The sequence below is a fragment of the Acinonyx jubatus genome, chromosome C1 (assembly GCF_027475565.1).
Source record: "Acinonyx jubatus isolate Ajub_Pintada_27869175 chromosome C1, VMU_Ajub_asm_v1.0, whole genome shotgun sequence".
NCBI classification, from domain to species: domain Eukaryota; kingdom Metazoa; phylum Chordata; class Mammalia; order Carnivora; family Felidae; genus Acinonyx; species Acinonyx jubatus.
Window position 1 is genome coordinate 79220391 of NC_069381.1, and position 14128 is coordinate 79234518.

Genomic DNA, 14128 nt, shown 5'->3' on the forward strand with positions numbered 1-14128 from the left:
GAAAGGGGTCCCGGCAAGGTTCAGCACATCGTCAATGGCAGCCCCACGTTGTGACTTGCAGTAATTCTGTGTTAGATGACATTCAATCCTGTGTCTGATATGGAAACAAGGGGCTTTTTAGCTGTTGCCCTTTGAGGGCCTGAACATCATCCTCCCAAGACTGGAGGCTCCTGTGAGGGGCACAGCTCTGGTTTGCTTCCTTTTCAACTTCGGCAGGCCCTTTGTGCAACAACACTGTCCACACGTGCTGTGGCTGCTACCTGGACCCATTTCAGTCCTGTGGAGGAAGCACCCGAGCAAGCATGAAGGGATTGAGGGGAGGGGGTGTTTGGTTCAATTCTAGAACTCTATAAATAAGGATTCAACCTTTCACTTTGGGGCTCATGCATCACCCTGTAACATTGAAGCCTTGTAACTCCCCTCCAGTGGGAGCAGAGTCCCTGGGTAGGGGGAGAGGGCAGTGATCACCCCCTCCCACCCTCCACACTCTGTGCCTAGAGAAGCCTAGGCTCTGTAGGGAGCACCCACCAGGAAGGTTTTATGCACCGAGACTCCTGCCTGTCACCATGAAGTCTCCTGACTATATGGCAAATGTCTGTCCAGCTGCTGGGAGGTCAGCCTGCCCTGCCTTGGCCCCACTCCTGAAGCAAGGGCCTCAGTAGTTGCTGGAGGTCAGCAGTATTAGTCAGGGTTCTCCAGAGAGACAGAACCAATAGGGTGCATAGACAGATGATGGATAGATGGAAGAGAAAGAAGAATTTTCCTTCTACCTTTCTAAAGTCTCAGCTGAGGTCTCTGTAACGAAAGACAGATTAAAAAAAGAAAAATAAAGTTTATTGACATGCATATCTCATGCATATATGGAAGAAATTCAGAGATGAGTAATTCAAAGGTGGCTAGAATTCAGAATTAAATACCATCTTCAGCTAAAACAGAGGAAGAAGGGTGTGGGAAGGCCAGATAAGGGGTGGCCAGGAAAGGAATAGTAAGCAAAAGTAGTTTGTTATACAGATTTAAGTTGGTGCTTTCTCCATTGATGAGTCTCCAGTGATTTAGTCACCCTTCTCTTTCTGGTACAGAGGAGATACCCTTAGAAGTGGAGATCTCCTTATCAATGTAAATTTCCCTTACAAAAGCTCTGTTTTTAGAGCTTCTCCTGTGTGTGCTGTTTTTCAAAATAATCAACTCAAAATAATCCTGATGCCAAAGAGGGATTATTTTGGAGTGGCATCTTCTGGTCTCCTACAATAGATAGAAAGAGGTTCATTATAAGGAATTGGCTCAGGAGATTATGAAGGCTGACAAGTCCCAAGATCCATAGGATGAGTTGACAAACTAGAGACCCAGGACACCCAATGATGTAGTTCCAGTCTGAAGGCCAACTGGTTCAAGACCCAGGAAAAGCTGATGTTTCGATTTAAGTCTGAAGACAGGATAAAAGCTGATGTCCCAGTTTGAATGCAGTGGCTCAGAAGGGAGCTGGGAGTAGATAAAGACCCGACCTTCCTCTCCTCCACTCTTCCAATCTCTTGTTAGAACCTCCTTGGGAAACCCAACCAGAGGTCAGAGGACAAAGGAGACTGCCGATACAAATCTTCAGCCTCCTGGAGCATAGAGCATGGTGGGAAGATAGGAAAATCCATCTGAAGGGGCAAGTGGAAAATATCCAGTGCATCAGCCCTTGATTAAAAAATAAAAATCACATTCTTTTATTTAATATCCAAATCACAGCAATTCTGAGCCCCTCCCTCCCCCAGTTATAATCTATTCTCCTCAACCCTTATAGAGGGTACATGCGCCCAACTTTTCCTACCAGTAGCACACAAGTCCTGGGACATTGCCTGCTGTTGGCTTTGGCAGGATCCATGCTCTTGTATGATATATGCTCTTTTTAAGTCCTAGGTCACATGGGTTAAGAGAGGATAATTTTAGAGATTTTCAGAACTTCGTGGGTACCTTATCTATAAAAGTCACAGATGTGGCTATCTTCTAAAGTAAAACTACCTCTAGGTCATGAGTTTAATATACTAGATTTCTGGGTCATGTTATTGGACATGAAATTAGGAGATATGTCTTTATCTTCTAGTCAGGGGACGATGGGGATTATGATGTATCAGATCTAGGTTTCATATGAATTAAATATAAGGAAGATGAAGAAGTTTGAAGGTTAATATGATTCTAAGTCATGGGAAAACTCTGCTTTCAAAATTTCATGATCATTTTGGATAAAACTTGGGCCATGTCTGAATCCAAATGGCATTGCCTATTTTCAAATGGAACTGGTTTTGTGACTTTGTGAGCTTTAGAGCCGGATTATTCACTTACAGCTACTATTACAAATCTTTTCTTGAGCTAAAATGCTACATGCTATTGTAATGAACTTATGAAATTCATTGGCAACTTCCCGGCACCCCTAGACTGGGACAGATTGGCGCCCAGAAACATTTGGTAGCCAAAAATTATCATTCTTAAAGGCTTACTACCAACATTTTAAGTCTAGAGTCCAGAATCCTTCTTTTAAGAATTGTAGTTCTGTAGTCACTGGTGACAGTTCTTAGAACTACTTTGGTGACTTGGGAGTATGTATCAATCAATGTCTACCTCTTTCACCTCCAATAGGGAGTGATGAAATTCTGTCTAATCTGTACTCATAGCCAGGATGCCTTTTTCTTTTTAAGTTTTTGAAATTAAATCCAGTTGATTTTTTTTTTAAATAAACTCTGTGTGTATTGTGGGGCTTGAACTCATGACACTGAGATCAAGAGTCACATGCTCTATTGACTTGAGTCAGCCAGGTGCCCCACCAGGATGCGATTTGGAATGTTTTTCCTGGAAGAGAGGAAGGTGGAGAGGAGATGCTAGATGTTTCTAACATCACCTAGTGCTGGTTAGAAACTTTGGGGATATGAAAACATTAGGGGATTGTATGAGAATATTTTTGGTTACAAGGAACTGAAAATCTCAGCTCAAAAAGCCGTACACAACAAAGAAAATTTCTTATTTTACCAAACAAAAAGCTCTGTGATAAAATGGCTCCCAAATTAATGACTTTCCTGCAAATCCTTATGGCAAATCTTCTGGCTTGTCCTCAGATTATCAATTGGTAGTTATAAAATGGCAGCCACGGCTGTAAGTATCACATGAAAACACAACAATGTCAAATAAGAGAAATATCCCTTTGCCTCTTTCTCAGAACCCTCCAGCAGGATACTCTTATTTCCTATCGGTTAGAATTTAATCACATGTTCAGGCTTCAATCTATTACTAGCAAAATAATCAACCGGACTGGCTAAATTTCATCAAGACCCAACTTCTGGAAGCTGGGGGTGGCCTCAGTACACCCCAAAGCACAACGTCCTCACCGAGGAGGGGACACTGAATTGAATGGTGGTTTAGTTAAGAAGGAGGGTGGGCACAAGGCTCATGGTAGACAGCAATCTCACAGTGCCCACTGCAAACATCTAGCCACATGCCTGAAAAAAGTGTTGTAGGTTTGAAGACCCAGGTAGGATGGAAGTGATGGACAAGTCAATAAACTCAGGGCGAGATGTTTTCTCAGGGATGCTGCCATCTGGTACTCATTCTCCACATAGGTAAAAAGAGCTCTGTTCTAGGAAACTGGGTGGAAAACAAAAACCTAGTAGATGTCCTTTCAGCATATGCTTGCAAATGTAAAACAATTTTATACTTTTAACTGGATAAGTGTCTTAATGTATAGCTCTCAAGTGGATTTTAAAAGATCGAGGGGTAGAATTCTCAGTGTCAAACACTTGAGTACTCTCAAGTACTGGTTTCCCCAGAATGGTCCTCTACTCTGACTCATTAGACAACAATATGTTGGACCACTGTACCAATTGTTAATTGGGAACATGTGGTCCCTGGACCTATGAGGAAGCTAAAAACTTTCAGGTGGAGTTTTCACATCATCATAAACTGCCTACAGGTGAAAGGAAATGTTTGCTTTTCTGGGTCACACCTAGTCTTTCTACCACTGATGACTGGAGGACTGTTATTTCATAAGGTCTAGACTTTTTATCCTGCCCCAAGCACACACCTGTCTATGTGTGACTCAGCCATCGGAGAGCCAGCCGATAGCCACTTAGCCTCTCCAAACAGGCTGTTTTTTGAAAGCCCCTCAAACAGCCTCAAAAAGCCTCCCTTTTCCCATTCTTGTCCCTTCTATCAACCTGAGGGAAAATTTATAAGCATTATGTTGAAAATTTCAGGGTGAGTTTTTATACTATTTAGGCACAGGCTAGTAATTTTCCAGAAACATGGGTTACTGAGACAAATGAGTCATCTCTCCAGCCAAATTACCAATCCTTTCATGACTAAAGGCTACATTTTCTCAACCAAGTAGCTGTTGGCTGGGCTCAGAAAGGCAGAAAGAAAATTCTATCTTGAAAGGGTAAAAAATGAAATGTCTTTGCTCCATGTAAAGTCACCAGTGGGGGACATTATTGTTCATTGGTGTCCCCCAAGATGTCATTTGTCAAATAAATATGTCCACCAATAGCAAGTGGTCTGTCTTCTGGTAGCACATGGCCTATTGGGTTAAAGTCCTGCTTGTGGAAGGCTATCCTTCCTTCAAGCCCTAATGTGTTCCACTCTTTTATAAATATGTCTTCCTACTCTCTCAGGAAGGCAGGACTATGTAGGAGTTAAGGGCTCCAAGCTAGAGTTTCTGCATTCAAATCCTAGTTCTGCCACTTACCTTCTGTGGGATCTTAGGCAAGTTATTTCATGTTTCCTTACCTGTCAAATGGTACAAGGGTTTCTACTTCACATGTGTGTTGTGACTCTTATGTGTAAAGTAATTGGGATACAGCAAGTGCTCAATAAATGTCAACTTATTATTATTTTTTAAGTGATTATGCCCTCTAACCCAGAAATTCTGCTTCTAGGAATTCATTCTAGGGAATTTATCATGGATTTGTATTAAGAAAACTGTTCCTTTAGCATTTTTAATAACATCAAAAACTAGGTACAGTCTGAGTAACCCAGAATAGGGAATTGGTTGAATAAATTATACTACACCCATAAAATGAAACACTATTCAATAATTAAATACCAGTATATTTCTAGTTATGATGTGGAATGATATTCATGAGTTATGGTCAATAAGTGATATACATATAAAATAATATGCATAGTGATACAGTATTTTATAAAAAGGATGAGAATATGTATATGCAAGGAAAGGGCATACCAGATGTTAATAATGTCTAGGATTTTAGACTATTTTTTTCTTACATATATTTTTAACTTTTCTGATATTATAAGTAATCATGTAAAAATTCAGTGAATTCCAAACTGCCTTTTATTATTTATTTCTTCAACTTGGCTGACTGATCTGAACCTGGGTCCCTCTCAGGGAACTAGAAGAAGGCTGTTCTAAGAATGGGTACCTGGTCAAGGAAAGCTCACCTTTGGGTGGGCCCAGTGACCCATGAGGTGTGAGAGGCTCTGCCCTACATGGAGATAGTGAACATCAGGCAGAATGGCTCTTTTGGGATCTAGACAAGAGAGTCAGGAATAGGGTGGGCAACCTGGCAGGTGAAGAGAACAAACCAGGGCCTGGAAGATGGGCCAGAAACACTACCATAGAGAGAAACCATGGGAGAAAAGAAAAAGAAGGAGGGTCCCTGTGCTGCCTTTGGCTTGCTTGTTCTTGGACCCATTTGGTTAAAACCAACTTCAATTTATGAGACCATTTTTGAGTGAATCTTTGCGTCTTATGGCAAAAACAACTGAACTACCAGCTGTCTTAGCACCGTCTTTCAAGACGGATTCTGAATTTCTTCAGGGCAGGCAGCATGCCTTCTTTATCATGCACATGGAGCTCAAGTCTTGGCATATTAGTTGTTCATTTAAGCTTCATTCATTCATGTCCTCACTCAACACATATGTAATATGCATTTAGGGTGTGCTAAGTATGCTTTTAAGCACCAGGGTTACAACCATGAAAAAAACAGACCCCAAATCCTGGCTCTATGGATTGGTAAAACACAATAAATAAAATGTATGGTGTGTTAGGTCATGACACATGCTAGTGAAAAAAATATATCAAGAACAGCAGTACCAAGGGTGGAGAGAGAGTGGGAAGAAGGAGTTGCAATTGTAAATAGCACATCCAGGGAAGGCCTCCCAAGAAAGAAGCACTTTAGCAGAATCCTAAAGGAGATGAGGGGGCATGCCATGCTATTATTTGGGCCAAGAGCGTTCCAGGCAGAAAAAACAGCAAGTGCAAAGCCACGGGCACAGAGAGCCTGATATGTTAGAGAAAGAGCAATGGCACCAATGTGGCAGGAAGAAAGTGAGCAAGGGGGAGAGAAGGGAGATCGGGAAGCAGGTTTTTGCGGTAACCCAGGGGAAAGGTAATGGTCACGCAGAGGAGTGTGGTAGTGATAGCAGTGGTAGGAAGAGGCAAGACGATGTTCTAGATGTAATTTGAAGGTGGAACACTGCAGGAGACATGATATCCTAAAGAGATATGACCCCAAACAAAGGTTGTGGCTTCACTTTCCAGTTTTAGATTGAAGGCCAAGGTTACCCCTCAACATGTCCCTGCCTGGAAAAACTATTGACCTTTCTGGCATAACATGACTCATGTTGGTTTTAAACAATAGGACATTTCCCTGGCCCTCTGCCTGGATGAATATTCGTTCTCAAACTACTCCCACCTTTCTGCCTTTCTGACTATTCACTAATAGCCTGAAATAATTGAATTGTCCTCTTCGATATCTACTTATCAAGTTTTTGGCAAGCTCAGATGAAATAGCAAAATTCCCCTTTATTTTTTTTTAAATTTTTAAGGTTATTTATTTTGAGAGAGAGCATGTGCGCACCGAGAGAGAGGGAGAGAGAATCCCAAGCAACCCCTGATGTGGGGCTCAAACTCACAAACCTGTGAGATCATGACCTGAGCCGAAATCAATAGTCAGATGCTTAATCAACTGAGCCACCCATGCACCCCAAAAAAGTCCCTTTAAAAATAATCCACATATTTATTTTTTGAAGATGGAAAACAGACTCCCCATAGCCTTGGAAGGGAGTAGAAGAAGGTGGAATGGAAGGGAGATGGTAAGGAATGCTCAGGTTCAATGCTCCTGGTGTATAGTCGCCCTTGGCTCGAAAGCTGGGAAGACCCTTGGGAAAGTGATTAAGGTTCCTCTTAATATGCTGTGAATCACTGCTGAGGAACATCAAACAGCATCATGTGACCTCCAAGACTTAACACACTTCCAAATATAGCTAATAAGTTACTAGGAAGAATCTTAGCCCCTTAAAAAACACCTCACTGAGGCTGAACAACATAGCTTCTGTGAAATCAATAACCAACCCTTCTCCTCCACCTCCGTCCCCCACCAACTGAACACTGTTAATCATAGGACGACCAGACAGCTCTGAAACATACATTGTCCCCATCTTCCCAGCTCCTAACAAAGTGTTCTGAATATGAGTTAATAACAGGGAGAAAATTATGCTCGAAAGCCTGCCAGGAACGGGGCTGTTGAATTTCTGAGTCAACTAGAACTAGAGCTAGTATCTGCTAGAATGTGTGGTTTAATTGCTCAAGGTCATTTTCAAGGAGCTGTACTAGAGGCTGACAAGCTTTATTGGAATTATTGGAATTTTTTCAAGCTTGGTCTTGTTGGCCCTCTCTCATGTAGGCATCAGATATAATATCAGAAGTCTGACTGACCAAACTTCAAGTCACATATTTTCTTCCTTGCCTGTGCTCACTAGTTTTTCCTAAATCCATTAGTTCTAGTGTCAAATGATCTGGTTTTGAAATTTCACTTTACCACTAACTGGTTGTATGGTCTTTAACAAGAAGCTTAACAACACTCAACAAATATTTATTGAATACCTACTGTGTTCAGGTTCTGTAAATATTGAAGAGCATACAGTTGTTTGAGCCTTGGTTTTCTCATATGTAGATGGCACTAATGTCTCCTCCCTTGATAGTACACTCAGCAGGGAGTAAGATTAGGGGGAGAATTAAGTCAGATGCTTGCTCAGCAGCCGGCACATAGTAGGTGCACAGTGAATGATATCCACTACTGTAATTTTAAGAAAAGATGTAGATTTTAAAAAGGGGTAAGGAACATTTTCTCAATCTACCACCCCTTGAACAGGCAGGTAAGAAAATCTGGTCCTCTCTGAGAAAGTAAGCAAAAGTTGACTCTAGTGCTTTACAATCTTTTGAAATGGCCTCTCACTGGTTCATGCCTATGTTTCTTTGATGATTAATTTTACGTGTCAACTTGACTGGGCCATAAAGTGCCCAGATATTTGGCCAAACATTATCCTGGGTGTTTCTGTGAGGGTGTTCTTAGATAAGGTTAACATTTAAACTGGTAAACTGAGTAAAAGCAGATTGCCCTCTCTAGTGTGGGTGGGCCTTATTCAATCAGTTGAAGCCCTGAATAGAACAAAAAGGCTGATCCTCCTCCAGGTAAGAGAGAATTCTTTCCTGCCTGACTGCTTTCCAAATAGGACATCAGCCTTCTTCCCTGCCTTTAGTTGTGAACTGAAACCTCAACTCTTTCTGGGTCTTTAGCCTGCCAGCCTTCAGACACAGACAGCGTCACTAGTTCCCCTGGTTCTCAGGCCTTTGAACTTGGACTGAAAGTAAACCATTAGCTCTCCTGGGTCTTGCTGGCTCACCCAACAGGTCTTGGGACTTTCGAGCCTCATAATCACATGAGCCAATTTCTTATCCTAAATCTCTTTATATATATACACACACACACACATTTACATTTATATATAAATGTATTTATATATATACATATATATAAATATATATGGTGTATATATATATATGGTCTCCAATAGACTATATATACACATATATACACAAATAAAGATGTATACATACATGTATATGTATGTACACAGAGATAGATATATACATATCTATAGCATATGTATGTATATATCCTATTGGTCTTTTTCTAGAGAAACTTTTTTTTTTTAGAGAGAGAGAGCATGCACATGTGAGCTGGGGAGAGGCAGAGAGAGAGGGAGAGAGAGACAGAGAGAATCCCAAGCAGACTCTGCATTGTTGTGCAAAGCCCAACGTGGGGCTCAAACTCACCAACCATGAGACCATGCCCTGAGCTGAAATCAAGAGTTGGATGCTCAACCAACTGAGCCACCCAGGTTCCCCTAGAGAAAGGTTTCTAATACAGTTCCTCAACTGATTTTTCTACCACTCCCCATAATCTATCCTGTACTCCAGCTGGGCTAAACCCATAAATCTCCTTGGCCTCCCATGCTCTCATATGTCTTTCTGCCTTTGTCCAAACTTTGCCTTTGCCCTAAAGCCCTCCTCCACCCTAATCTTCAGGGTCAAGTCCTGCTCATTTGTGAAGACTCAACCTTAGTTTCACCTCACTCAGAATGTAATGCTTTTGAATTGGGGCCTTCTCTGACAACTCCCAATGCTTACTTCATTCCAGCACCTATATCCTGTCATTTATTGTGACTGTGACTTTATCTGGCTCCAACAATAGAAGGTGAACCCCTTGATGACATGGGTGGGGACCTATTATTCATGGTATCTAGCGCTACGTTAGTTGCATAGGAGAGAACCAATAAGTGTTTGTTGCAAGAATAAAGGAGTAAATGATTGAGCAAATGAACAAAGGCATCTCTTTCCCCATTGAGATATAAAATGCAAAGGTTAAGAGAAAAGTTATCCTAGAATCATTCAGCCAAATCAATGAATTCACGTGGTCACTAGCCACTGGCTTCAAAACCCTATTGAACAAGGGCTTCACAAAAAGCAGTACAGGTTTGGAGTAGATGTTGAGGAGAGAAATATCCCTTTCACAAGCCAAGAAAGCATATGGGCATATTTCCTTTAGTTTTGACTGAGGTAATATTTCTAGAGTGATTCAAGATAGTCCTCCTTCAAGATTTTTGAAATTGAAAAGAATAACCATGGCCAATTCTATGAGTGAAGGAGGTTCATAAGCCCCAATAAAAGAATGCAATGCAACTTCAGATCCCCCACTGACCATGAGATTTCTTCCACGTTAGATACTTACTACTATAACGAGCCCACCTGTGAATGCCCTTTTGTAATTCAAGATGAAAACTCCACCCTTCCACGGAGGCAGTCCTAGCTAGAGAGGGTGGAAGGCAAGGCCCACACAAAGTGATGCAAAGGGTTCAATGCTAATCAAATCTTCCATGGGCCGCTGCTCTTTGTCCTGAGATCCAAAGGGAGATGTTGGCAGATCCAGGTCATCTGTGACCCGTCACGCTGAGATTCAGAGGGCAGCTGCCATGGATTCTTACTTCAGAAGCACCATTAATGGCATCACAGGCAACCATGTCCTGTTGGTGCCTAGGAGGTCTCAGTGAGACGAAGAATCCAGAAGACAAGAGATAACAGAATTGCAAAGTTGAGAGTTAGGGGCAGGTATATTTCCTGATGGGTCAGGGACTTGTAGGGAAAAGAGAAGAGAGTCCAGCAATCCTGGGCAGGTCAGGTTGGGCTAAGGAAGAGCCTGGGATAGAAGACTGCCCTCTTATCCTAGACATCTGGAGTTCTTGTGTCTCATCCTAGTGTCTGCAAACCCAGAGAGGTTTTCCTAGAGATGAGGAGTCTCCTCTTGACATCCAAGGGTCAGAACTGGGGAGAGCAGTGAAAAGAGGTTAGTGTGCTGTGGACAGATGAGTGGAGAACTAGAAGAAATTGGAATCCACGTGGAGTATAAGGAGGTAGCCTTGCACATGAAGAGGATAAAGCACCAACTTCATTTGATTTGAAAAGTCTCATACTGCCAGGATCTGGATCTCAGAGATAAAACTCTCTTGGCTACTCCCAGTCACTTTCGAAGCTGTTAAAACAGTGTTGTCATAACACCACTCTAAGAGCCGTTAAGTTGTGTATGGTGTGGTCCAGACCACAGAAGCAATAAGAATTTAGTACCCTCTATTAACTAAATTTTGCCTTTAAATTTTCTTTCAATTTATCATTTTCAAGATACCTTTAGCTTTAAAAAAATATATTGTCATCTCTTGCTTTCCAGAAAGTGGCTGAAAATATCTTACTATTCCAGATGAAATAAATCTCTCCATAGCCAAGCATGTGCCAGGGAGAACTGGGCTCGCTTTTTTTTTTTTTCCGCCTCCTTAAACATATCTACCTTTAACAAATGTGTTGATTAAGTACATTTAACAAATGTGTACTGATTGCACACAGTATATTTTAGTATATTCGAGCCATGAATTGCCCAACATTTTATCCAAGAAGTAAATGTCACTGTGATTAACAAAACCCTGAGTAGTTTAGGTAAACACAGATTTCATTGTACAGAATCCCTTTGCTCACATGGCATTGTTTAAACATTGCCATGGTCAGTTCCAGGGTCCCTAGGTTCAGCCCTGGCTCTGGGTTTCCAGGTGATGTTGCAGGATTTTTTGCCACAATATCCAGGATTCATTGTCTCACCACTTCGAAGAATGAAGAGATGGACACAAAATGAGCAGCAGGCAAACGTTTATCAGAATATAAGATTAGAAAGGAAGAATAGGAAAGCTCTCTTTACAGACGGGGAGGGGGGACATTCGAAAGTGAATGCCTGAGGACTACAGGCAAGGCTCCTTGTTTTATAAGGTTCTGGTCAGCCCTGTCCCTCCCCTTCCCCTTGTTCCTTCTCAGGTTCTACCCTTATTGGCTGGATAGCTCTGGGTGCTGGGTGGTCCATTCCTGACTGGTTGGACTCCATTATATGAGGGGTGGTCTATGGCCATACTTAGGTCTTTTGTCAAATTCCTGAGCGGATACCTGAGGGGGAGTAGGTGGGGTCTGTTAGATTCTTAAGAGAAACCTTATGCCGGAGAGGGTTTGCTGTGGTCAGACACTCCCAGCATTGTTCCAAAATATGTGTTTTTCCATACCCAGGGACCTCAGGTCCTATGCTTTCCCTCTCTGCCTATTTTATCTTATCTTTTCCTATCATAGTGGTGTCAGGGACACAGTTCTCCTTGCTCTGCCCAGATTCGTTACCACTGAGAACAAGAGCATTATCTGGTTTTCCTGGTCTCCAACCACACCTAAACCCACATTCTGCAGGACCCCTGTGTCTCAGCTCAGAGGGAGAGGAAACAGTAGTGCCCCACACATGCCCCTGGAAACCCATCTGGATCCCAGGTGAGAGGAGACCCTCCTCAGATTTCCAAAGGCCTCCCCCCACCCTCTGCCCAGACCAGAAGTGAGCCCTGCTCCCGGCCCACCTTCAGGAGGCCTCAATCTATCCCAGTCCTGGAAGAAAGGTTGCTTATCTCCCAGGGTGGGCTTTGAGAAAGCCTACCCAAGGTCTGGGTGGCCCTCACCTCAGGGAACAAACAGTACCCAGAGTCACCCTTCAATGACTCTGGCTCATGGAGGAGGCATGATGTGAAAAGTCCCCAAATCCTCCCTCTTTGGCTTTACAATGCATTGTCTTATTACTTCCAGATGTTTTTACTAATAACATTTGCTTGATCTAATGTAACAGTGAGTTTGTGTTCCCCGAACATCCAGTGGATGTGGGGAAATAATCTAGAAGTGAGTGAGAAAATTGAGTATTTTAGACTAAATACATTTTTGCCTGGATGATTCTCACAGTTGATAATCCACCCACGACAGCATACAGATTGGAAAGGAACAAATAAAACTATCTTCATTTTTAGATAACATAATGACTAATGTAGAAAATCCCAAGGAATCTAAGAACAAACAAACAAATCCCTCTTGGAACTAATCGTTTAGCTAGGTTGCAGGACACAAGATCAACATTCACAGATCAATCATAGTTATATATCATATCAATGACCCTATGGAAATCAAAATTTAAGACAGTACCATTTCTAGGGTCCATCCTACACCTTCCAAGGGAGTGCAAGCTCTTTGAGGAGGGGTCTGCTTCTGTTGTGTACACGTCTGTATCCCCATCCCCTAGAATAGTGCCAACAGATTGTAGGGACTTAGAAAATATTTATGGACCGAGTGACTGACGGTTGATTAAACAAATAATGAAAAAGAACAGAAACAATCTTGCATACAAGTAAAGAATAGGTCTGAGCTCCTGGCAAGAACAAGGCAGCGATGTTTACATGTGCATGTTTTATACAAGGTCCACCTCACAGACCTTCATGGGCTACCCCGTAAGCAGCCATTTGTCCTTCTTCAGAATTCCTACAAATAATGCAAAAAGGGTCACTGTGCAGTACCCTCCATTCAACTCTAGTTAAAGCATTTCCTGAGCCATACTGTGTGGCTGACACTGTGCTGACAATGGGGCTTCGGAGATGAGCAAAGCCCGCTTCCTACCTAGAAGAAGCTCCTGATGCGGCTGGGTGAGACAGACAGCCAAGAGGATGTTCCCATCGGTGAGGACAGTGAGCAGAGCAGAACCCAAGTCCGGCCTGAGGGTGACGCAGAAAGCTCCCCAAGCCATTAGATAGATGGGGAGATGGGCAGACAGGCAGATAATCACTCCTGAGAGTGTAATTTCTGTCACACAGCCTGCTGAACACTACTTGCAGGGTCGTCTCAGTGATCCTTCTACTGCCCTGAAAGGTTAAGTTTATTCTTCCACTCACCTGAGCCTGAGAGAACAAGCAGCATTAGGCAGGTAAGAGGAAGGGAGAAGGTGCTCCCAGGTCAAGAGAGGATTATGGCCAAAAGCAGGGGTGTGTGCCCTGCCTGGGATGTCTGAGGGTTTTCCAGCACAGATCCTTTGTATTACTGTGGAAAACTAGACCAAGACTGAGGTGGGAAAGGAACCAGAAGTAGTTTACGGGAGCCAGACCCTGGAAGGCTTTGTTCACAATGCCAGAGACTGTCAGTGACCTTCAGACGGGGTTCTGTGGAAGCCTGGCACTCACAGGGCTCGGCCACGGTGCTGCAAATGTTTTGGTTCAAATTTCCCTCAAGAGGTTTTAGAAGAATGTTCGTGCTTTGCCCATACATCCTGCTCCTTAACACTTGAGTGCACACCTGCTTGCACTAAGCTCCCAGCCCTTGCGTTCCTTGAGATCTTGCTCTGACCGCCTGAGTCCACTGTGCCTGGCCACGTAGCTGGTTGCCCACACCCCATAGCCCTCAAATAATACAATTGGG

The 14128-nt window shown here is 42.8% G+C and overlaps 1 protein-coding gene across 7 annotated transcripts in view; it reads left to right on the forward strand.

Annotated features, from left to right (window-relative positions):
• SLC44A3 (solute carrier family 44 member 3) overlaps positions 1 to 14128 on the forward strand; it is a 331249-nt gene that overhangs the window by 105302 nt on the left and 211819 nt on the right. The gene's annotated exons all lie outside the window — the stretch shown is intronic.